At 40.3% G+C, this 22,426-nt stretch overlaps 2 protein-coding genes across 3 annotated transcripts in view; one reads left to right on the top strand and one right to left on the bottom strand.

Moving 5' to 3' along the window:
• The window catches only part of LOC130429518 (natural killer cell receptor 2B4-like), a 98,985-nt gene that overhangs the window by 37,875 nt on the left and 38,684 nt on the right, over positions 1–22,426 (bottom strand). The window lies entirely within an intron of this gene.
• Positions 1–22,426, top strand: part of LOC130429513 (natural killer cell receptor 2B4-like) — a 78,425-nt gene that overhangs the window by 29,430 nt on the left and 26,569 nt on the right. The gene's annotated exons all lie outside the window — the stretch shown is intronic.

The raw sequence follows: 22,426 nt of genomic DNA, 5'->3' as shown, positions 1-22,426 counted from the left end.
TAAATTACTGCAGGCAACAAAATTGGCAAATGATACAAACCTTTATTTATAAGCAAGATCAGCCAAAGCTATGAATATAAGCTATATAAACATTTATAAGGTTTTAACATTTATACGTATAAGTAAAAAGTGCAGAAAATATAAAGTCAAACACTGTAACATATGTTTAAAGGAAAGTGCATTGAAAAAGTTAATGTATCGGTAATTGTTAAAAATAAATTAATACATTATTTTTTGAGCAATGACAGATTTTGAAATAATCTGGTTCAGGTTCAAAACCACATTCAGGACTTTATAAGTCGCTTTGGACAAAAGTATCTGCTAAATGACTTAATGTAGATATGTTTTATTACTATCAAGACAGATGGGAAGATTGAAGCATTTGATTATGGGGGGCTCTGATGTTCTCTGATAAAGTTTTATTCCCTCATGTCTTTGCATGCAAGTCAAATGATCTTTACACTGATCCTGCTTCAATCCTGTGAAGAACAAGAACAAGAGAGATTACATGTCTATATGATTTTAATAAATGTGTTGTGTTTATAGCAATACTAAGAAAGTATGTGTGTTAGTATTAACAAACACACACACACATAATATATATATATATATATATATATATATATATATATATATATATATATATATATATATATATATATATAACAAATATTTACACAAATATATATACATTTAAATTTAAATATAAGTGATATTATGTTAAAATATAAATACAAACATTTATTTGAATACATTTTTCTCTCACGCACATCTTTTATTTGAGTGTTTGTATATAAAGCATGTTTACCAGTGTTGTTTTTCATTCAGACACCTTGACACTTCTTCATCTTTAGATGTCCGGTGTTATTGATACTTCTTTTTTCATCAGTCTGAAGATTTCTACCATCTGATGAATTCCTTGGAACTGCTGAACATAAAGTGAACATGTTACTTTTTAGTCCAAGATGGCGAAGAGTATGGCTGCTGCGTCGCGAGCTCCGAACCAACTCTGTCGTTTTTTGTTTGTTTTGTCGACCTCTGTCGACCTAAATGCAATTTCTATTGGATACTGTTTGCCTTATTGTCTACGACAAACAATCACTTTTGAACATTGGTTCTGAAGTGGCAGATTGAAAACCGGACTGCAAACACTTCAACGCTGATCCGCTGTTTACAAACATGAAAGGGGAGGCCTTTGTCTTGACAGACCGGCCGCGGAAACACAGACAGAAAAGGGGAAGAAGAGCGGGCGTTCTCATCAGACTCAAACGGCGAGTAAACCGACCACTGCTACCTGGTAATTTTCATGGCAAACGTGCAGTCTCTAGTTAACAAACTTTGCGAACTAAGTGTGCGGATCACTTTTCATCGGGAGACGAGGGACTGCTGCATTATCTGCCTTACTGAAACCTGGCTAACAGAGGGAATTCAAGATTCGACCAACGAACTGGGTTCTCCATGCATCGAGTGAAAGACCTCTCGGGGAAAAGTACCTCACTCGATTCTACACCGGCACAATAGAGAGTATCCTAACTGGCTTCATCACTGCCTGGTACGAAAACAGCAGCGCTCTCAACCCCTGAATGCCCTGCAGAGACTGGTACAAACCATCCGAGGTGAGGTTCTCTCCCTCCAGGAAATAAACACCAGACGTTGTGTGAAAATGCGAGGAGGAATTCTAGAGACACTGGCCACCTGAGTCACGGTTAGGGCTGTGCGATTAATCGAAATCGTTAAAAAACCTCGATGTGAGCATCTGCCATTTCTAAACCGCAGATAACACGATTCTTTTCCCGCTAGGGATGGGTGATATAAACGATATGCGATATAAACGATACAAAATTGGCCTACGATAGAGATTTTAATTCTATTGCACTATCGCGATAATGCATGTTGATGACGGAATCTACCCGCGAAATTTAGAGCCACGAGCTGCAGCCGGCAGCTGAATTGAATGTGTAGTTATGCGGCTCAGTCCATCAGTGGGTCTTGAACTCCAGTAAGGTTATTTTATTCACTTTAAATGAAGTGATTTTCTTTAATCTAGTTGAGGCTGATTCACTAATAAATTAGTTGTTGCAAAAAATGCTGATTACCGATGTATTTTCCATGAATCTGCTATCAGAAAGAGCTTTATTGCCAAGTATGTTTGCACATACAAGGAATTTGTTTTGGTCACAGGAGCATCCAGTACACAGAATGAGCAACAACACAGAGACCATGAAAACAATACAAAACAGTTACACAGATGATTTAAATAAGGGCCTATGGGTATAAAAATTAAGAAATACAATACAATAAACATAAAAGTTAAGCTTTAGAGAGTAAAGTTATGTGTGTATGTAAATATGTACAAGTAAAAAATAGAATAGACTATTTCAGTAAAAGGTATGTGTTATATGCAGCAAGATGAAATATAATTTACAGAAAAAGTTGTATAAAAAATGGATAGTGTATTATCTGAAGGATATTGAAGATTGCACTTTAATATTATTGCACAGAGTTAATTGCACATAAGAAGTCTTGCACGCAAGAAAAAAAATTAAAAAATAATTTAACTGTTCAAGAGGTAGATGGCCTGTGGGAAGAAGCTATTTTTGTTTCTGGTTGTTTTGGTGCTCAGTGCTCTGTAGCGCCGACCAGACGGCAGCATTGTAAAGAGATGATGGCTTGGATGTGAGAGGTCCAGGGTGATCTTCTGAGCCCTTTTCCTCACTCTGGATGTATACAGTTCTTGGAGGGAGGGCAGGGGAGCACCAATGATCTTCTCACCAGTCAGAACCGTCCTCTGTAGTCTTCTGAGGTCTGACTTTGTGGCTGAGCCAAACCAGACAGTGATGGATGTGCAGAGAACAGACTCTATGACTGCTGAGTAAAACTGTTTTAATAGAGTTTGTGGTAGGTTGAACTTCTTCAGCTGATGTAAGAAGTACAACCTCTGCTGGGCTTTTTTAGCAATAGAGCCAATGTGATTGTCCCACTTCAGGTCCTGAGAGATGGTGGTGCCCAGAAACCTGAATGACTCCACTGCTGCCACAGTGCTGTTCATAATGGTGAGAGGGAGGAGTGCAGGGGGGTTTCTCCTGAAATCCACAATCGTCTCCACTGTTTTAAGCGTGTTCAGCTCCAAGTTGTTATGACTGCACCAGACAGACAGCTGCTCAACCTCCTGTCTGTAAGCAGACTCATCACCATCATGGATGAGGCCAATGACTGTGGTGTCGTCTGCGAACTTCAGAAGTCTTACAGAAGGGTCCTGGGCAGTGCAGTCATTTGTGTACAGGGAGAAGAGCAGTGGGGAGAGAACGCATCCCTGGGGGGCGCCAGTGTTGATTGTGCGAGTGCTGGATGTGAGTTTCCCCATTCTCACTAACTGTTGCCTGTCTGTCGCTATGTTAGCGATTGAAACATTACTTAGCTAGTAAACGTTAGCTAGTAAAGGATAGCTTGTTACATAGAACGTCACAAACTGCAATTTTACACACCGAAGCCGTTCCCATTCATTGTTTTATTTTAGGGGACCTTGCAACGTTCCCGCCATTCAGGTCCCATGTCACACACAGCCGCGAACATACCGATTGCAATTTTGTGACGTTGTCACTATATTCAGCGTTCACAAGAGGTGCACAGCTTTCATTCAGTTAGAGAATGTCGTTTTTTCAGCATCTATTGTGTGCAGTATGTGCGCGGCGGATAAGTTAAACATTCAGTTATGTGAAACTCGGGCGATTCATCAACGAGTATAACACAGATATTAAGCATCTTTTACTGTTACTGTCTTTTTATTTGGTTATATAATATTTATTTTAATAGTGTTTAAAAAGTGACTCATTGTCAACATGTAGTATCATGGGTAGTGTGTTTTTATATTTGTTTCCTGTATTCACAACAAAGACAAAAAATATATAAATGGAAAAAAGCTTTTTGTTCACTTGCATTACAGTTTGTGACAGTTCAATTCAGTTATAATATGACTAAGTCTGCATGATAAACCAATAAATCTAATGCATATTGTCGCTTAGTGTCGTAGTTAGTAGTATTTTGACTGTATTATTTGTGTCCCCTTCAAAAATTGCTCTTGAGAAATTTTGTATGTATTGTTCCCCCCTACTGTTAAATGAGATTTACTCCCATGGTTCTACCACCTCAAAACTAAACATGTCGTTGAATACCAGCATTGCCAGGCAAACATTTTCTTTATTTAAAATAGCCATGCCTAATACTGGAAGGATATCCCTAATTCACAGTGTCTGTTCCTTTATTAACAAGACACCAGTTTTAATTTCATTAGGAGAACAAAATGTTTTAAACCAAATGCGTTTCCTCGGCTGCAGGTTTGAAATATGTTTTTATTTAAAGTATCTGTGCATTTACACAAAATAATTTTCTTTGCCTAATTAATACTGGAAGTATTTTCAGTACAGTGTATGTTCCTTAACTAAAAAGACACCAGTTTTCTGTTCTCTGCAACTTGGGTGGCATTTAAGAACCAAGGACTTAAACTAAGTATAGTGCCTTTTAGAAGGAAATACTTTTATATTCATCTGCAACATTTTGTTGTATAATTACAGTTTTGCTTTTGCACAACAAATGTTCTCAAAACGCCATACGTTTCTATATGTCTTTAAAAAAAAATACATTTAGCACTTTCCTAAGGGTCTGTGTAACCTGTTCTGAAATGGTTCTATTATAATTTATATATCGCAATATATATCGTTATCGCAAGAGGCTGCAATGTATATCGCAATAAGGATTTTAGGCCATATCGCCCATCCCTATTTCCCGCCCACTGACGTCAGGCAGTATGCTATCCGAACCAATCAGAATCCCTCGCAGCGAGCGCGCCTACAAAGCCTGCGAGAATTTAACAGAACGAACGGTTGATCAGAACATGGGGATCGTACTGAAACATCTGTGATATGGGAATATTTTGGATTTAGCAGAGATGATGCATCACAGAGCCACGTAATTTGCAAGACCTGCAAAACCATCGTTGCAGCAAAACATGGTAACACATCTAATCTATTTCAACACCTGAGGCAGCGCCACAAAGAGCTCTATGACCAGTGCATGGAGAAGAAAAGCCAGGACACGAACAAAAGTGCACCCCAAAAACTAGGTGAACAAAAATCTATAATACATGCATTTGCGAGCTGCACACCATACGAAAGAGGTTCAAAAAGACAAAAGAAATAACCGATGCCGTCATGTACCATTTATGCAAAGATATGATGCCCCCCAATATTGTCAGTAAAGCCGGCTTCCAAAAAATGATACACGCACTTGATAAGAGATATCAGCTGCCGTCGCAAAGTTATTTTTCAAGAGTTGCCATCCCTGACAAGTGAAATACTACGCGACTACTTCCGACATGTGGTCAAGCAGAACATCAGAGCCTTACTTAAGTTTAACGGTGCACTTTATTAATGATGATTTCGAAATGAAAAGCTAAGTCTTGCAAACATCATACTTCCCCAATGACCACACTGGAGAAAATTTGTCTCAGGGTTTAAGAGATGCTTTGGCTTCCTGGGGACTTTCTGTGGCTGGTATTTTTCCTTATGTCTGTTTTAGAGACTTTTTGTTAAAATTAACTTTATATGTTTTTGAGACATATAATTTAGTATGTTGGTTCCAGAGACTAATTGTTACACTTTTATTTATTATTTGGCCCATTGTCTGTTTTATAGACATTTTGCTTGACTTGGCTTTTGCTTGCCTTAAGTCTGTTCAGGACATATTACAGCTTTTTATGCTTCATTTTGAAACATGTTTTAATAAACACTCCATGCATTTATAAAATCTACATTTCCCTTTCTGTCGGTCTCTCGACGTTGTGTCGAGAACGACAGATGGGGTTCACCCTTGAGAACCAATCAACTCTGACTACTATAGAAAAGGCCAATGAAATTTGGCAAATGAAATTTGCTTGCCGGTCTCCGCCCCTGGATGTCCGGTATAAAAGGAACCCGGCGTGCAGCATTAATTTACCTTTTGTTCTTCAGAGCCTTCGCTCATGACTACGAACAGAACGAATTTAATGAATTCTTCTTCTTCTACATTGCCGGATCTACAACGTAGTGGTTCCGGAGGTGTTTGAGATTTTTTCTAAAAAGGTCCTTTTCAGGACTGAGCATTCTCCAGCGCGGCATATCCTGCTGTTCTCTTGGGTGCGGCACCCTCATCGAGGAGGGGGATGGACACGATCGCTGCATTAGGTGTCTGGGCGTCCAGCACGCTGAAGCAGCGTTCGTTGACACATCTGCCCGCACTGTCTTCCTACAGGAACCAGCCACCATTTCGTCTGCTACCCGGGCTGTGACATCGGTGGCTACGGCCCCGAAGTCTGCCTGTTTTAGCAGCGTTAGTGATGTGGGGACCTCTGCGAACGTAAACGTAGAGGAACCTAAACCTTCCCCAACCGGCGGTGGCATACCGTCCGGATCCTCAGGCACGACCCCCGCGACAGATGGTTAGCTCCACCAGCCGACGAACCACCCCCCGTGGGAATGATGAAGCAGACCGTCCCCTTGGTTACCCTGTCACAGTCTCTGGGAGCTCGAGAGCAGCCCACACTGTTTTGCTGGCCAATGCGGGCGGTCCGTCTTGGTTACTCGATCCAGTTCGCCAGAGACTCTCCTAAGTTTCAGGGCATCATCTCTCCATCCGTCAGAGGCAGGGACGCCTCCGTACTTCGGGTAGAGGTCACCACCCTTCTGGCAAAACAGGGATCGAGTTCTTCCCTCAAACCAAGATGTTCAGTGGGTCACGACTCGCACTTCATCGTTCCCAAGAAAGACGGCGGGTTGCGCCCCATAGGTTTGCGTACCCTGAACAAAGCACCTTCACAAGCTGCCGTTCAGATGCTCACGCAGGGGCGCATCCTGACATCTATCAGGTGTCAGGATTGGTTCGGGGCATTTCAGTACAGAGTCCTCCCTTTCCGTCTGTCCCTGTCTCCACGGGTCTTCACGAAGATCGTGGAAGCCGCCCTTTCTCCCCTTCGGGAAAAGGTGTGCAGGTACTAAACTATCTCGACGCCTTACTTATCTTGGCACAAACATGAGATATGTTGTGTACACAGAGGGACCTTGTGCCCCGGCATCTAGACCGATTAGGATTTCAGGTCAACCAAGAAAAGAGCAAACTCTCCCCAGTGCAGAGCATCCTCTTTCTAGGTATGGAACTAAACTCTGTCACAATGACGGCGCAGTTGTCCGCAGCACGCGCCCAGTCAGTGTTGAACTGCCTGGAACACTTCGGGCAGTCAGCGGTCCCCCTGAAACAATTTCAGAGGCTCCTGGGACACAGGAGGCTCTCCACTGAGAGCCTTCTCGTTTGGCTCTCAGCGGAGATGTTGCATTTTCTCACTCCCCGTCCTTGCCCTTATTTTCCCTGCTTTGTCTCTTGTCTTGTCTTGTCTCATCTATTGAGAGACTCTCTCTGCACTGCCCTCCAAACTTGGAAAATCAGGATTTGATCAACTGGTCTCAACTTAATTGACACCATTTTCTCGACGAGAAAACTGGGTTCGGGGGAACCCGTACACCCTGACGGAACGTTGGAGCTGGCTACACGATGGACGGGTGGGAGATGGCGGATTGTGTGTCTGGCGGCTCTTTTTTTGAGGACATCGAAGATTTACCTATTTGGAACCATGATAACAGGTCTTGTGCTGATTGGATTAGGCTTTGCCCTGGGTTTTCAAAAATTCATAAAACGGGAACAGCTGTCCAAAGCCTCAGAAGGCTGCCAGTATCGATTGAAGCTGTGGGAAGAGCGGTCAGCATTGTGACTGAGACTATTGAAATATGGTTGTTATCAGGGGGATCTTAACAGCTTTGGGAAGGAAAATTGACCGTATCGGAGATCAGAACCACAATTGACAATGAGGGTTGCCGTGACATATTGGAATACGGTTTCCCGACTAAACAAATCACAATCTTATCTTTTTGGCTCCCCGTATCCAGCGATGGCCTTGGCCAAAGACCGCAACTGGAAAATTAACCCTGTGAGAGTACTGCAGTTCCTCCCCCCCACAAAGACTCAGAACTATCACACACACAAGCGGGTCTGTGAGCAGCGCCGTAATGGTACTGGGCCAGATGACTGCTTGCCGGAGCTGGATTATCTTCCCCTGTTGCAAGTCTTGTCTATGGTGTATTATGTGTACCTGTTTTTCTCTCCCCTTCCCTCATGTTTTGCTGTATTTTTCTTCTTAAATCCATTTTGTTACACTGTACTTGCTATATGTGTAATGACAATAAATTGAATCCAATCCAATCCAACATGGTAACTCCGCACTGGTCTAACCGCACTTGACTACAGAGTTGATGCTCTGGACAGCGACTCCCCCTGAACCATTCCCCTGACAGAGGACCTGCTCTCTCAGGGGAAGGACACGTTCTGGCATCTCAGATCAGACCTCTAAAACACCCATGTCTTGTCTCTAGACGGGATGAGAAGATCCTGAGATGGATACTTCCCCTCTACGGCAGAGACCATCACCCAGGCTAGGGCCCCATCTACTAGGCGGTTACACACCTCTAGACGGCGCCTCTTCTCGTCCTGGTGTCTCTCTCAACGGGAAAGACCCACTGAGGTGCTCGATCAGGATTGTGCTGTCCTCCTTACGAGACTGGAGACTAACATCTCCCCTCCACACTGAAAGTGTATGTAGTCGCTATCGCCACTCATCACGACTCAGTTGATGGAAAGTTTCTAGGGCAACATGACCTGGTCACCAGGTTCCTAAGTGGCTCCAGAGGGCGAAATCCCCCTCATCTCCGCTCCGTACCCTCTTGGGACCCTAACGTGGGTCCAAGAGCCCCTCTGAGGTTCTGATCTTCTGAGGTCCTGCGTGGCGACATGTAGGACTGGCATCCGGGGGGGCGTATGCCTGCAAAAGCATCTTTCCCCCCTCCAAGAGGTTGGGTCAGTGTTCTATCTACCTCTCTTCTTACCCAAACACATGGCTAAGAAACTGGTACCTCACCAACCTTCTTTCTTACCCAGACACTGGTTAAGAACAGGCATTCCATCCATCAACAAACAAGCACCCCCTGGGGGTTGGCTGGGCAGAGCAGCCTTCCCCCTTAGGCCGGGTTACCATATGAACTATCACAGATATTTCTAACCGGACCTAGTGCTACTGGACGCAGTAACACCCCCCGTGGGCTGTTCCGTCTGATATATCCTCATGACAACGGTTCCCACACATTGTAACCCATGAGCTTCCCCAGGTGGGCCTCCACCTCGCGGTTAACTACCCAGTCCGCACGTTCCATGTGTTCTCCTCCAAGGACGAGACTGTAGAAAGATTCAAGTAGGGAAGGAAGAAGTCGGGAACCGGAAGACATTTTCAAACATTTAATAAAGTAATATAACAGCCGGCGGCCCCGCACGGACGACCGCAGGCAAACAACACAGTAAAACATAAGAACATCAATACAAACACTTCGGGCCAGGACCTCTCTCTTCGACTGTCCGGTCGCTCGTTCTCTTACAGTGTTTCCCCTACCATTATATAAGGGGGGCGCCCCGCCCTCCTAACGGCTCGCCCCGCCATCCTTGAACGTCAAGTAAATTTGATTTGATTTTCTTTATAGCGCCAGATTACAATTTGTTATTTTATTAAACAAACTAAATAACCCTTAAGTAATATGTTATTTATCTTATTTCCACGATGGCATGTCTTTTCTGTCTGTGTTTGCGCGTTTACAATTATCCAAATGAGTGCGCACGCGTGGGCACACACAAACAAACACTAGTGGACAGAGAGCGCGGCGGGAAATATGTCGCGTCAATCAGATGAAAACCAGATGAAAATATTTGCGTTTTTTTAAACGCTCACATGGAACGGAAGATGGCAACACTCGCTCTACTGCGAGTAGCAGCCGGAGTAGCTCTCCTGCTCCAAGTCTAACTGTTGCGCATCCTGGCCCTTACAAGCATCAAAAGTCCAGTCATCAACGGATGACGGGTAAAATGTATATTAATAAAATACATGCCGCTTACTATTTACATATGTGTGTTTAAAATGTTTTAGTCAGGACATTGTAAATCTGCTGATTAAAGAAGACAAGAGATTTTTAATACGCTATGCAGGCCGCTCTGTGTTGTTTGGGAATGTCTTGCGCACGTGATGACGTTCAGAACAGAGCACGTGATGATGTTCTGAACAGCGCACGTGATGACGTTCAGAACAGCGCACGTGATGACGTTCAGAACAGCGCACGTGATGACGTTCAGAACAGCGCACGTGATGACGTTCAGAACAGCGCACGTGATGACGTTCTGAACAGCGCACGTGATGACGTTCTGAACAGCGCACGTGATGACGTTCTGAACAGCGCACGTGATGACGTTCTGAACAGCGCACGTGATGACGTTCTGAACAGCGCACGTGATGACGTTCTGAACAGCGCACGTGATGACGTTCTGAACAGCGCACGTGATGACGTTCTGAACAGCGCACGTGATGACGTTCTGAACAGCGCACGTGATGACGTTCTGAACAGCGCACGTGATGACGTTCTGAACAGCGCACGTGATGACGTTCTGAACAGCGCACGTGATGACGTTCAGAATATCATATAAAAAAACGTCTCCCAAAAAAAGCCCATTTAAAATTTGTTTATCATATAAATGTATAACTAACATTAACGAACAATGAATGAGCAATATATTTGTTAGTATTTATAAATCTTTTTTTAGTTGTTACAAAATAAAACTATTTAAGCTCTGGTCCATCAATATTAACAAATACTTCTATAAATTTAACAAAGGTTATTTGCAAAAGTCAATTTTAAAAAGATTTAAATACATTTTTTTTTTTAAAGAGATATCTTATGTTAACATTTTTTTAACTTTCACAAAGCATTACCCTCCCAGACAACCAATTTATGCGACAAAGATAGATAGATAGATGATTTAAGATTTCTCGTCAACCTCCCCAACCAACCAACCCCCCCCTCCAAAGCTGTAAACCTAGGGGAAACACTGTCTTGTATGCTCCCATCTCCTCCGTGATTCGAGCCCGGTGTGCGCATAGCTGGCGCTCATTCACAATTACTCACCGGACTCGAACCACGGTCTCGCCCCGCCTACTCTACTACAGAGACCATACCTATATCCACCATATTCCTCCCCACGGGTAGGAGGTGGCCTCTGCAGCGCTTCTATGATTAAGAATTGCGCTTACCCGGTGTAAACCCAATCCGGATGGCCTCTCGCCAGTAGAGAGCTAAGGCCCCGTCCGTGAAAGGTTACAGGTCAGGGCTGTACCCATCTTTCTCCAAGAAAGCTCTGGGACCCGACCACCACACCGGAAGGTTACAGTTTCACGAAGCTTCGAGCTGACACGCCCAGGCTTGTTACCATCGCTTCGCTGAGATTGTGACGCGATACAGCCTTTGTGGCGTTTTCCATAGGTAACCCCATCTGTCGTTCTCGACACAACGTCGAGAGACCGACAGAAAGGGAACGTCTTGGTTACGTATGTAACCTCAGTTCCCTGATGGAGGGAATGAGACGTTGTGTCCCTTATGCCACAAACACGTATCGTATTCTGCTGGAGTCGTGAGAGGCTCTCAGGCTCTTCAGAACAAGAGGTAAATGAATGCTGCAAACTTCATTGGCCTTTTCTATAGTAGTCAGAGTTGATTGGTTCTCAAGTGCGAACCCCATCTGTCGTTCTCGACACAATGTCTCGATCCCTCCATCAGGGAACTGAGGTTACATACGTAACCAAGACGTTTCCCTGTTCGTTTGTGTAAGGAAATAAAGTGTTAAAAAATTTGACTGAAAATCGAAATTAAAATCGAAATCCCCAAATGATTTAAAAATCAAGATTCTTTTTTTTGTCCATATCGTACAGCCCTAGTCACGGTCTGTTCTCACTCCTTCCATCAGGAAAGAGATACCGCAGCATCAGAACCCGCACCAGCAGACTACGTGACAGCTTCTTTCCCCAAACATTCAGACTCTTAAACTCTTGACTTTCACAATCTATTCATTAGCACCGCACTTTATCCCCACTAGCACGCACAACTTTATACACTGTCTTACTGTAATACACAATACATATCAATCACTGTACACTACACACAATATGTACATTTGATGCTGGGTAGTTAAATGTCTATTATGCATCATTTGTTGAATTGAGGTGGAACACTTGTACAGAAATGTTTACTGTGTAAATGTGTACAAGAAATGTCTGTCATACTGCCATGTTGGTCAAAACTGCACCCATGTTTTTCACCTACTGTTGCAGTGTGTATATAGTTGAGTGACAATAAAGGGATTTGATTTATATTATGATGTTTTCTAGCCGTGGTTTATTTTTGTGAAAGGTGTTTTTCTTTGTTATATACTGTAAGATGAAGGTGAAACTGACCCATTCTTTTCTTCATGTAAATACTGATGATGATGATGATGATGATCACACACAACACAGAGACAACTACGGCTGTTATTACAATGAGCCGCTGGTCAGGAGACTCTACAAGGATGAAGAGAAGAAACACGTTCATTTTTCAAATAAGTCTGTGTACAAAACATTGCAGAATTGACTGAAAAAACTAAGTATTTAAAACATAAATATGAGTCACAGGATTCTCATTCACTTACAAGCAAACATCATATCAAAAAGGCTAACAAACTTAAGAGTTATATCCACCGATTAACATTAGCCCTCTATTGATGACATGGATACTGTCATAATCATACAGAGAGAACATAGTTTCATACCTACAGTATATCTTTTGCCCGTTTCTCCTGTTCTTCTTTTCTTTCTAAATTGGGCACCTGATGGCTTTGACCTATTCCTGTCTATCTCTGTGTTTCTTTGAGACTCGACAATCAACAGATTTCCCCCCAACATGACCAGAAGTCTAGACTAAACCAATAGAGTGTTTTCACTAGTGCTGCAGTACTCTAGTCCGGTCTCGGACTCAAGACGTTTTTTTTATGGTCTCGGAATTGGACTCGTTGGTATTTGCACTCGGACTGGTTGAGAGTTTGATCCCAGGGGATTACACATACCTATGTATAAATGTATAGGATAAAGCAATGTAAGTCACTTTGGATAAAAGCGTCTGCCAAATGCCTAAATGTAAATGTATATATCATCTTAAATAACACTAATAATCACACGTGACTCACCTGAAGACTTGTTATTGAGTCTAGTGTTGTCTGGATCTTGAGTGGGATTTGTGATTTGATTCGGGGGAGGAAAAGGCAGACAATCTGTAAAAGGAGATAAATCAATCACACACATCATAGACTATATATTCCTCATCGCTGATGATTCATTGTGCATCAGAGATCCTGAGACTGCAGCTTGACATCGCTATCCTTGCATCTGAACGTCTTAAAGAACCGTGATGACCAACACATACTGTTGCACTCATTGTCCACTACATATTCGAGAGCTCAGCCTACATCTGTATACTTGAAATCTAAATCTGTTAATATAATTCAGTTTGTGTGTTTATTATATTGCGTAGGCCTACGCTCTTTATCTGTATATTTGATTTGTTAATCTGTGATCTTTTGATGGTGATTATGTACACATTACATTACTCTTGTGGTCATTGGACATCAGATGTAGTGATCGACTCACTGAGACGTAATTATTAGTAGTATTGGTGCAGTACAGTTCCTTTCAAACACGTTTAATTTAATTGGTTTTGTTTTTCTATGCAAACAAAATATATATATAATGGTTTCACATGTTTCCATTCTGCAAAAACTTTGTTGAAACCATAAAGTTGACATTTTAATACATTTAATGTGCGTTCTATGGACAAAAAAACACTTCTTTTGGATGGGGACATCTTAACGTCTTTGAGCCTTACACATATAGTTTGTTGACTCCATGAGACCATTGTATTTCTATCATTTGTTCTATTAAAAGTAAACAGAAGAAAGTTGATTAAATCTGAGATACTCACTGACAGTGAGATTGAATGTCTTGTCTGAGACTTTCATGTTTCTGCTGATCCTCAGTGTATAAAGTCCAGAGTGTTGAGATGTGATGTGTGTGATGTTGAGATCTCCAGTCTGATCGTTCAGCTTCACTCTGTCTTTGAATCTCTCATCCTTAGAGAACTTGATGCTGTTTGCTTCCCCGTTGATTATCGCCACAACTGTGCGTTCAGGTCCATAATACCACACGATCAGATCATCTCTCTGTTTCACAACATCAGTGTGCAGAGTAACAGAATGTCCACTCTTGACGGACACTGACTTCACTTCATCACCAAACACACCTGAACAACACAAACAGTTTCTATATTACTACACCATATGTAAGCAATAAGGTACCAGAGGGTCGTCCTGTTGATCAGTGATCAGAGCAGATGATAGTAACGTCAAGGTCATGGGTCACATACTCTGAGACAAATTTATAGGATAAAGCAATGTAGGTCGCTTTGGATAAAAGCATCTGCGTAATGCCTAAATGTAAATAAAGTTATTTCAAGAACATGCTTATAATAAAAATACAGAAATGCATGTTATCAACTTTGCTTGGGAGACAGTGAAATGTTTAGAACTACGGAGGCCTCCGTGACACAAGTTACTTCTTCATTCCATTCTTCCAACAGACATCTATGCGAGCGTCGCAACTCTGTTTTGAGTTTGTCCGTGCCAGCGCACAATTTTTAAGCTGGCAGTGTGATCCATTCTGCGCATGATCGTGATTACGTAAACATTTTCATTTGACGGTTCACGGCGGGTCTATTTCGATGTTTTTAAATGTATCATTATTATAAGTGTACGTGGTTGCCGTTGCTATTATTTATTTGTTATTAAAATTAATAAATAAACTTACGTTTTGTCAGATTGCCCCGCTCGTCCTCGTCACCCGTGCTTATTGTGTTCATACATTTTTTTTCTAAATTCTAAGAATTGTTTTAACTTCAGAGTGAGGGAAGCCTGCTGGTTTTCACACGCACGCATGCGCAGCCGCAGTTTACCAATTCACAAGCGCTGATCAAACGGTTCAAATTTATATTTTTCACAAAATCGGACGTGTCCGAATAAGAAACTGATAAATCAGTGATATAATAGAAAAAACTCTTTACAATGCTGTTAAACCAACACAACTCTATATAACAGAAAAAAGACTTCCCGTTTATTCTATAATCCATGCAAATATAAACAAGTCGTGTAAACATAAAAACGTGTGTGTATTAAACATTTTCACAGATATTACTTTGTTTTGATAGTTGGGGGACTAAGAAAGGCTTTTATTTCCCCTCGATGTGAAACCGCAACCAGGGTTCGTACGGTCATGAAAAACCTGGAAGAGTCATGGAATTTTAAAATGGCAATTTCCAGGCCTGGAAAAGTTTTGGAAAATGAATAAACTCAGAAAGTTTTGGAAAAGTCATGGAAATTTGTTTTTCAAAATATCCGTTTACTTGAATTTGTTTAATTGATAACATTGGTTTTCAAATTGCAATAATTTTTTCGTTCGGGCGATCAGTTACATCACGTGACATGTTCTCTGCGTGCAGGGGCGCCGCCAGGAATTTTGGGCGCCATGACCAAAAAGTAAAATTTTGGGCCCCCTCTGCGCAGCTCTTGTCGCCACATCTCTAGGACTGAACTGTCCCATCAAAAGCTTTACATAACTCAAATTAAAGGCTTGCAACTGTCTTGCTTCTTATAGTTCAATACTTGTACTAGTACAATATTTACTGCTGGTGATTTGTACATGCATGCAAGTCTATTATGCAGTTCACTATTTGATGCAAGATTAGAAGCACCCATACAAAAATTTGCTGTCAATGTATTTTTTTGTAAAATTTGACAAAATGGAAAATTATCTTAACAAAATTATTAGGGTTATTATAGTACTAAACGTTTCCCTGCACTGATTAAATGGTGATTAAATGTAGGCTAACACTAGACTTATGCTCTCATGTAGCTCAGTGGTACGAGCATTGCGTTAACAACGTAATGTTGTGGGTTCGATCCCAGGGGATTGCACATACCAAAGTATAAATGTATAGGTTAATGCAATGTAAGTCGCTTTGGATAAAAGCGTCTGCTAAATGCATAAATGTAAATGTTTTGCTATCTTATTTCACTATGGACATTAAGCCAACCGGTGAATATCACTCACAGATAGGCCAGTGGTTCTCAACTCTAGCCCGCGAGATCCATTTTCCTGCAGAGTTTATCCCCGACTCTGATATAAAACACCTAAACAAGCTAATCAGCGTCTTTACAATAGATGCGTTCAATTTAATGCGGCGCTGCGAAAATCTATCATCGTATAACATTTAAGTACCGCAAAAGACATTCTGCAAATCGCGCGGTTCGCATTTGAATCGCTCTCGCGGTACTTTAATGCGATATGCCAAACAATCTGCGCAACCCAACATTAAATTGAACGCGTCTGTTCCTGAAGTCACTGATTATCCTCTTCAGGTGTTTTATCACAGATGGTGCTGAACTCGGCTGGAAAGTGGATCTCGCGGGCCAGAGTTGATAAGTATGAGGCGCGGAAGTTGACAAAAGTGAAGCGAATGCCGAGAGAGGGGTTGAGTGTGCGCGAGAGGGGTTGAATGTGCGCGAGAGGGTGCATACCATAAACGTGCGCAAGAGGGAGTCGAGAGTAAATTATTCTGAAAAAGTAATTAATTACTAGTTACTCATTACATATTCAATAGTGTAATTAGATTACTGTCCAAATTACTCTGTCCAAAAAGTATTTAGTTACTCATTACTAATTACTTTCTATATCCTACATCAACCTTGATTAGTTAAGTGATTCAAGGATAGACATGAAACGGCTTATTTAATTCATTCAAAATAATAATATTATTAACTGACCAAAGTATTACAAATATGAGCACAGATTTTAAAGTAAGACTTTGAATTTTGACGTCAATAACACCATTGCACACGCATATATTTCACAATGTATTTAGTTTAATTACATCAAAACATGTAAACATATTTAGAATTGCAGGACACCTCCGTTGACCAATTCCCATTCTAACTCATACGGTATTGGTCAACGGAGGTATCCTGCAATTCTAAATATGTTTTAGACACGTTTTATAATTCTATTTCTATTCTTTTACAGTGCACTTGTTGTCAGTGCAATGATGTTCAAAGATATTTTACAGAACTAAACACTTGTGTGACAATATATGATGAAAATATGCTCTCCAGAAATTTGAACAGCATGGATCAGTGGCATAGGTTAATGGAGGAACACTGTCGTATACAGTGTTGGGTGTAACTAGCTACTAAGTAATTAGTTACTGTAATTTAATTACTTTTCCCTTGAAAAAGTAAAGTAAGGGATTACTCTCATGTTTTCTGTAATTTAAATACAGTTACTTTTGATGTAATTAAACTAAATACTTTGTGAAATATATGCGTGTGCAATGGTGTAATTGACTTCAAAATTCAAAGTCTTACTTTAAAATCTGTGCTCATATTTGTAATACTTTGGTCAGTTAATAATATTATTATTTTGAATGAATTAAATAAGCCGTTTCATGTCTATCCTTGAATCACTTAACTTATCAAGGTTGATGTAGGATATAGAAAGTAATTAGTAATGAGTAACTAAATACTTTTTGGACAGAGTAATTTGGACAGCAATCTAATTACACTATTGAATATGTAATGAGTAACTAGTAATGAATTACTTTTTCAGAATAATTTACTCTCGACTCCCTCTTGCGCACGTTTATGGTATGCACCCTCTTGCGCACACTCAACCCCTCTCTCGGCATTCGCTTCACTTTTGTCAACTTCCGCGCCTCATAGATAAGCACTGCTATAGGCTACACACCTTTCTCGGTGAAAAACTGGGTTACAGTTTGACACCATTTCCTTTGTCTTTCCTCTCTCTCTTATCTCTCTTTCCTTTTTTTGAAAACTTGAAAACAGATTTTGATTAGGGAACATTGTCGTCACTGTAGTTCTGGCGCATCTACTGACTGCAACTAAACACCGTCACTGAGCGCGCTAAGTCAGGACCAAACCATTTCATTCAGAAACAGGGGGGTGGTTGGTCATTATGAATGTTTACTTTTTGATCAATGGTAATTTTTAACTTTTACATGCAAAAACAAAGAGGTAATTGTATAGATGATGGTTTGATAATAGTATATTAGTTTTTTCATATTTTGGGGCCCCTGTCAGTCATGGGCCCTTGGAATCGTCCTAACTTTTCCCCCCTATACGGCGCCCATGTGTTTATATGTTACTTATATTTGTTTCTATTTTTGGAGTTTAAGTTTACCGTGACGAATGTGAGGGACCGAGAAGCCAAGAACAAGGAACACAAGTTTTGCACAAAATGAAATGGGTCTTTATTTGAACCCAACAAAAAAATAACTTTACATACTCATACATTTCTTACAACAAAAATAAAATAATCAAACAGGAAATGAGATCCAAACAGTTAGACAACAACCAACCAAACAAACTAAAAAAACTGACCTTACAAATGAACAAAGCAACAGTTTATAAAGGAAAGTAAGGCCCATTACAAATTAAGGGGGGAAACAATTTAACTTTACATACCACATATAACTAGGGCTGCAACAACGAATCGATAAAATCGATAAAAATCGATTAGTAAAAAAGTTGTCAACGAATTTCATTATCGATTCGTTGTGTCACGCGACGCGGAGACGTTTGGTTATTAAAAAAAAACTTTATTTGAGCGCGGAGCGAAGTAAACACACTCGGTCTCTCTCGCGCACTGATGCTAGCAGAGTTCGGCGCCTCATATACAGGGCGGAGCAAAAATAAAAAAACGAGCGGAGGAAAGATACATGACGGAGGCAGAGAAATCCCCGCGACCCAAGTCATCATAGGTGCGGGAGCATTTCACACTAAATAAACAGAAAAACTGTGTTAACTACAAAATATGCAAACGCGACATGGCGGGAGCAACGCGGCAATGATCCAGCACCTGAAACTCAAACATGTTTGAGTCTGTGATGAGGAGGAAGGGAGTTCAACAGCAGATTAAGTCATTACAGAATCATACTTTTGTTCCGTTTCGAAGTGAAGAACGTAATGTCCCTGGTGCGGATGTTTACTCGTTATCCAGATTGACAAGCATCACAAGTTAGCATTAGCTGGTTAATAACAGTATAATCAGGGGTGGTGTAGTTACTTTGCGCTTTGCATTGTAAGACTAAAGACACGTTTTTATTCACTCGCCTTTTTTGGACCATTCATTTATCAATCTGTTGTCATGTATAGCTACACTGCAAAACTTCCTTAGTAATTTTGTCTAATTTCCAGTCCAAATATCTAAAAAATCTTAAATCAAGATTACTAGACAAGAAAATTAATTGATGCTTAAAACTTCTGTTTGAAATGATATCTCATTAAGATTATTTTTGTACCCCATCGGCGGATAATTTTTCTTGCTTTAAGCAAACAATCACTTAATTTGACGTGTTTTTTCAGAAAACAAGACATCATTTCTTATGCTTTTTCATGTGTCTAGTACATGTTTCTTGATATAAGATTTTTTTTTAAATTTGGACTGACAACGGGACAAAACTACTAAGTTAGAAAAGCAATTTTTGCAGTGTATAGGCTATTCTGTGCTTTCTCCCATATAGGTTATTATTGACAAATATATTTGTGTGTGTTGTACTTTTTAATTTAATTTTAAAGTTATTTTATAGCTCTTGGTCGTCTTAAGCTTTGTTAAAATGTGGTGTATAAATGAAGCTTGCACTTACTACAATGATGGTAGTAATTGAATGAATAAGCTTCAAGTGAATTTGAGATAGAGAGTGTGTGTGTGTGTCAGTGTTTGTCAGTGTGTGCGTCTGCAAAAGTGTGTGCGTCTGCGAGTGTCTGTCTGCAGTGTAGTGTAGAGAACAAGTTCTTACATTCAAACAAATCCTGTTAAGTTTTCTGATTTGTATTGTTCTTTAGTTTTTATAAATTATTTATTGTTCTGGCAGCTCAGGTGGCACTTTTATTTTAAAAAAGTCTATATATTTGGCAGATGTAAAGCATACATGTGTATGTTTTTTGTGTTAGTCCATTTTTGTTTGATTTTATTATTTTTATAACAGCTCAGGGATGTTCAAGGAGCAACATGCTTGTGCACTTTCTAAAGATTTTAGTTCTGTTTTTGAATAAAGGGTTGGAAATTATTGCTTTTCTTGTGTTTTTTTTTTATCCGATTCATCGATTAATCGAAAAAATTATTTACAGTTTAATCGATTATTAAAATAATCGTTAGTTGCAGCCCTACATATAACCTTAAATACATCAAGATGAAAATGAAACAAAGACCAATTATAAATAAAGTTAAGGAAAGCCAAATGTAATCAAATATCATTAATGTACAACTAACTAAATCAGTTAATAAATACATTAACGTTCCTTCCTCCCCCGGGCAATCCCAGCGAATAGTATGTCCGGAACCAAAAATGCGGAATCAATGATGCTTAGGTTCGGTGCCTGCCCGGACTCTAATCCTCGTTACGCCAAGATGGGGCCACACGTGTTGGCACGTGTTTAATGGATAGCCAAGTTTAGATAAAGGCTTTTTAAACTTCTATTCATTGTGAGTGCCTCAGAACTACTGTTTATTAAGTCATGGAAAAGTCATGGAATGTAATTGTAAAAAAAGTGTACGAACCCTGCGCAACACACACATCACACGGAAGTTCCCCGCTGCACATTGTGTCACCGCTAACAGTCGTGCTTTGTTTAGTTTGTGCTCGGGCGGCTGCAACACCGAGAGCTCCGTTGAAGTGTTCACACGTTTATTTATTTTTAAGCACTTTTTATGCTTGATATTTGGTCTTTAGCTCATAAAGCTCGGCACTTTATCTGCAAAAAATGCCCACTTATGCATATAATAGTTTTTTTTGGTCTTATAAAATATAATTTATTTGGATTTTTTGGGTTTATTATGCCAACACGTTACTTTAAGTCTGCCCGACGACAGAAGACACAAGGATACATTTTATATATAATAATTCGATTAAAACCTGAAAACAGAATCTACAAAGCTGAAAGATGAAGCAATAAAGTCATAAAACAAACACTTACCGTTCACAATCAAGTACATCTGATAAGAGAGAAACATGAAGCGTAATCCCATGGTTTGACCAACCGCGGTTGAGTTGAATTGATCTTCGCACATTCGGACTTCCCGGGTCCAATAGCTTTGTTAATAGTCATTTAAAAAGGATACGAACAATTAATACTCATTAGCGACTATGATGAGAAGTACCTACTGATGGTCATCTGCTGTCCTGCGCGTTCAAAAATTGGCTTTATGGACTTCGGATGAACAAAAGTTGAAGTTTATTAAGTTGAATCTCAGCGCTGGGCTTATCTCAGACAAAAAAAGTCTTCACAGAGAGAATCAGCCTCGCTCAAACAGTGTACAACATATTTATAGTGTGTATGTGAGAGGGTGTATCTTCTTTCTTCAAGCTGTGCCTCCCCCGAGCGCGTACTGCGGTCAGGCCAGCCTCCACTTTGAAAACGTCGGTCAAGCCAGCCTTCACATTGGTTTTCTCTGCGCGCATATATGAAAGATTGCGGTAGGAGCGCGGGACGACAAATTTCAAAATAAAAGCGGTTTCAGACACTTACATTTGTAAGTGATTTAACGGTTGCAAGTTATGTTGCTATGGTTACTCTTCAGTTTCTATAATGTTTTAATTGATTTCTAGGCCGTTGATTATGTATTTTGGTAGTTAGAAAAATGTTGCTATGCAGTTTGTGTGGCGTTCTGGGTGGTTGCTAGGCCGTTGCTAAGGCTTCTGGTGGTTGGTTTTGACCAAGTGGGCCAATTGTGGCCAAGTTGTTAAAGAGATAGACTCATATGGGTGACCATAACTGACATATAGGTCATTTTTCATACACCATATCAGGACTTTCTGATGTGGAGTTTTGTAATAAAAGTCCCCTCAATATCCTATATAGACTGATATTTTCTCTATGTTCAGATAGGGATTAAAAATAAACTACCTGTTTCTAGAAAGTGATTTCACCTCAGAATTATAGAACACCATCTCAGATTGACACTCAAACAATATCAGGATATTCTGATGTGGAGTTTTTTAATAAAAGTCCCCTCAATATCCTATATAGACTGATATTTTCTCTATGTTCAGATAGGGATTAAAAATAAACTACCTGTTTCTAGAAAATGATTTCACCTCAGAATCATAGAACACCATCTCAGATTGGCACAAAAACAATATCAGGATATTCTGATGTGGAGTTTTGCCATAAAAGTCCCCTCAATATCCTATATAGGAAGTTTTTCTCTATCTTCAGATGGGGATTAAAAATAAACTACCTGTTTCTAGAAAATGATTTCACCTCAGAATCTTAGTACACCATCTCAGATTGGCACTCAAACAATATCAGGATATTCTGATGTGGA

The sequence above is a fragment of the Triplophysa dalaica genome, chromosome 10 (assembly GCF_015846415.1).
Source record: "Triplophysa dalaica isolate WHDGS20190420 chromosome 10, ASM1584641v1, whole genome shotgun sequence".
Classification (NCBI taxonomy): Eukaryota; Metazoa; Chordata; class Actinopteri; order Cypriniformes; family Nemacheilidae; genus Triplophysa; species Triplophysa dalaica.
Note: the sequence above shows the minus strand (reverse complement) of the source record. Positions and strands in the feature narration are given on the sequence as shown.